This window comes from Saccostrea echinata, unplaced genomic scaffold (assembly GCF_033153115.1).
Source record: "Saccostrea echinata isolate AGI-Se365-2 ecotype Australia unplaced genomic scaffold, CSIRO_AGI_Sech_v1 ptg000001l, whole genome shotgun sequence".
Lineage (NCBI taxonomy): Eukaryota > Metazoa > Mollusca > Bivalvia > Ostreida > Ostreidae > Saccostrea > Saccostrea echinata.
In genome coordinates, this window is record NW_026889750.1 from 24,972,999 (window position 1) to 24,977,477 (window position 4,479).

At 32.8% G+C, this 4,479-nt stretch overlaps 1 protein-coding gene across 1 annotated transcript in view; it reads right to left on the minus strand.

The window, feature by feature from the left end:
- The window catches only part of LOC133187886 (ATPase inhibitor mai-2, mitochondrial-like), a 195,840-nt gene that overhangs the window by 34,735 nt on the left and 156,626 nt on the right, over positions 1–4,479 (minus strand). The gene's annotated exons all lie outside the window — the stretch shown is intronic.

Here is a 4,479-nt window from a genome sequence, read left to right on the forward strand (position 1 = left end):
ATTGAACCGTGGTGTTCTTGTAAGTTATCAGTCCAGAGAAATTTTTACTAGCCTCTCCGACAGAACTGGGTGTTTTGACAACTCTGCAGAGATGATTTATTTTTTGACAACTCTGCAGAGCTGATTTATTTTAAGAAAGAAGTAATTATAAGTGTGATTTCAGATGACATTAGTTTTGAATACTTCTCATGATTCAGTGGGTCACACATATAACACAGTTGGAAAAAAGTGTGCAGCATTATTTTTTTGCATCTCAGCATGTCTGCATGTAAAAGTGTATTGTAGTAATACATTATCATCAAAAAATGTTTCATTTGATTTTTTATTAAATTAAAGCAATTAATTAAAGTGACTTATTTACAAATACATGCATATTGAATACAATGGTTTATTAAAATACCAATGGTCAATCTGTGAGAAAGATCCTCATCTCAACAGTTTTATTTCTTGTTGCAGTTCCTTATACTGTGCCTGTTCTTTTAACATTCAAATAAAAATAAATTCAATTTCTTTTTAATTAATTGAAACATATTATTTCTGACACTCAATCACATTAAAAGGTAAATGTAGCTTGTATGGCACAGCGATTAGAGCGATTGCTCTAGAGTCTCGGGGTATGGAGTTGATCCTTACGTCGCGAGTTTGAATTCCACTGCGGGATGTGGTGACCAGTCCTTCAGATAAAGCGAGGTCCCATGTCGCAGTAGGTGCTAGGATGAAAAAGATCCCTCACTGCTCAAAGGCTCTAAGTGCCGTGTACAAGTCTTAATTTGCAGCCCTCCCCCGGTAAGTGGTGGCGTCCCAATATGAGTGAAAAATTCTTGAAGGGACATCAAACAAACAAAAAAAAGTAAATCATATATAATCGTATTCAATCATCCTTGCGCCTTACCCTAGCCTTAATTTCTATATCAAATTATGTAGAAAATGATACTGTTTTAAAAGCATTTTATCAAGAGGTGAATGACTCAGCAAATTTGGATGGGTTATTTTTTTATGGAAAAAAAATACCATGGAGCTGTGCATCCATTTATACTTACTTACAATTGAGTCTGAAAAAAATGCATGCCGAAAGATCTATAAATCAACTGCTTGTTTCAATCAAAGAAAGAAAACAAATGGTCACACAGGAATTAAATGGGTGTTTGGTAGTTTGCACTGATTTTACATTTTCAGAAGGGAGAAGAGGAAGGCACTGTGTTTCAGATAATCTCATTAGTATTTTGTACAAGTATATCAGTGTAAGGGAAGTTAAAGAATGGAGCCCAGGGGATATAGTTTTTTTTTTTTTTTTTTTTTTTTTTTTTTTTTTAAGAAATGGGGATGCGCTGTATAAGCATGCTTTAATAAGTCAATGTTGTATCCATTCATATTTACTAACTTCCAAATGATTTACTAACTAAAGTTACTTTGTTTAAAGAAAACTTACTGCAATAAAACCATTAGTCTGCAAACATTTCGAAGTTGTGTGGATTCAGTTTGTTTCTCAAATTAAGGTTCCTAGGTTAGAATTGGCTACAACTTGGATTAAAGTTAAATGCATGATAGTGTACAGGAAAAAATATCTTCATAATTGCAAGATTTTGTTAATCATATTGATTTACCCCATGTTGTGTGAATTTAAAGACCTCTCAGAGTTGAGATACTGCCATTATATTAATTTATGATGACACATTTTTTCATGGGAATATCAAAAGGGGGGAGGGGGTGTCAAAATCTGAATAAGAGCAGCAGAGTAAAAGTTACAAAAGTTAATCAGGTAAGCATTGTGGCCCATGTGCCTCGTTATTCAAATGCTTTTGAAATTATGTCTTATGTTTGGTGTTGTATCTCTATTAAATCTCCAACAGTTTATTTGTATCTAAAAGCATGATAACGTTCCGTCACTTAAGTCCCCCACTCTTTGTACACAATGTTCAACTCCCATGATTACTTTCAGCCTTGATTTTATTGTGCCATTTGTATTGTGATACGGTCAGACTAAAATACGAGCATTTAGTTAATAATTGGTATACCGATATATCATGATTTTTAGCTCTACTGGTCAGAGACCAGAAGAGCTTATGCGATAGTAAGGTGTCCATCTGTCTGTCTGTCTCTCTGTCTGTCTGTAAACAATTTTTCAAAACACTACTCCTCCTACAGTTTTGGTCTGATTTCAACATAACTTGGCACATAAGTAGACTACACTAAGATACATAATTCTTTGAATCGGTTTTTGATTTCAATGAACGGTGTTGCCATGGTTAATAAAAATAGAGATTTTTGGGAAATACTTTCAAAACACTACTCCTCCTACAGTTTTGGTCTGATATCAATATAACTTGGCACACAAGTAGACTATACTAAGATACATAATTCTGTGTATCAGTTTTTGATTTCAACGAACCGTGTTGCCTTGTTTAATAAAAATAGAAATTTCTGTGAAAAACATTCAAAACGTTATTCCTCCCACAGTTTTGATCTGATTTCAGTATAACTTGGCACACATGACAAGTAGACTACACTAAGATACATAATTCTCTCTACCATTTCTGGATTTCGATGAACATTGTTGCTATGGTTACTAAAAATGGAAATTTTCTTGAAATACTCTCAAAACGCTACTCCTCCTACACTTTTTGTCTAATTTTAGTATAACTTGGCATACAAGTAGACTACACTGAGATGCATAATTGTCGTTATTGTGTTTTGATTTTGTTGAATGATGTTGCCATGGTTACTTAAATCAAATTTCTGTAAAATTGTTTTAAAAGGCTACTCCTCCTACAGTTTTAGTCTGATTGCAATAAATCTTGCCACAAAAAGAGACTAAACCAAGGATCATTATTCTATTTATTGCTGTTGCAAAGTTTCAAGTCCAAGTGCTACTTTTATCTTCCTTTTTAAGTACATCCAGTAGAGCCACAGTCTTGTCAGAGACTTCTGGTTAGCTCTACTGGTCAGAGACCAGAAGAGCTTATGCGATAGTAAGGTGTCCGTTGTCCATCTGTCTGTCTGTCTGTCTGTCCATCTGTAAACAATTTTTCAAAACACTACTCCTCCTACAGTTTTGGTCTGTTTTCCATATAACTTGGCACATAAGTAGACTACACTAAGATACATAATTCTTTATATCGTTTTTTTTAATTTATGAACGATGTTGCCATGGTTACTAAAAATAGAAATTTACTTGAAATACTTTCAAAATGGTACTTCTCCTACAGTTTTGGTCTGATTTTAGTATAACTTGGCACACAAGTAGACTACACTAAGATATATAATTCTCTGTACAAGTTTTGGATTACGTTGAACAGTGTTGCCATGGTTACTAAAAATAGAAATTTACTTGAAATACTTTCAAAATGCTACTCCTCCTACACTTTTTGTCCGATTTCAGTATAACTTGGCATACATTGGTAGACTACACTGAGATACATAATTGTTGTTTTTTTGTTTTTTTTTGATTTTGTTGAATGATGTTGCCATGGTTACTTGAATCGAAATTTCTGTAAAATTGTATTTAAAGGCTACTCCTCCTGCAGTTTTAGTCTGATTGCAATAAATCTTGCCACAAAAAGAGACTATAACAAGGATCATTATTCTATTTATTGTTGTTGCAAAGTTTCAAGTCCATGTGCTACTTTTATCTTCCTTTTTAAGTACAACCAGTAGAGCTACAGTCTCGTCAGAGACTTCTGGTTTATTGTACCATACTTATTCTGATACAGTCAGACTAAAATACCAGTATTTAGTTAATAATGTAATTATAAATTCAGGAAATTTTTTTTTTTTTTGAAACTCTTGAATTACAATTATAGGAATTGCAAAAACACTAAAACAATGACATCCTAGCATCCAAACATGCGTTATCAATATTGGAATAAAAATGAAAAAAAGTGAAGCTATGTTTTCACACTATATATATTACTTCTTTTTTTTTTTTTTAAAAATGCATAATAATGGCATATCTTATTTTTATTTCTTTAGTAACTTTGTAATTAAGTACTGTCATTTTTGTCAGAAATTATATTTTTACACAGTTTTCAAACATATGTACAAGTTTGTATATATAGTCTTTGTTTTAAAGTTTTAATCCATAATGAAAATAGGATTTGTTTAGTATATATACACAACAAACTTGTAGTGTTTAAAGCTGTTTAAAAATCAATGAACCATACTAAACCGCAGGTAGATTTTACCTGTGCATTGAAGGAACAATTTTTTGAATTACCAATATATACATTCTTAAAGTATACTTCACATTCATTAAATCAGAACTTTTACTGAGTACATAAGCACACCCTTAAGTATCCCCACAGTCAAGCCCCTGTGTTGGGCCCCATACTTATAACCATTAATTTCCTGTGTTCACATCTCAGACTATTACATTTCCCCTGGCCAATAGCTGAGAAATCACTATGGCAATGAGGACGAAACTCCGCCCCCATTGTTCGCTGTTGTATACAATCCTGTTCTATAAATAAACAGGATTATCTG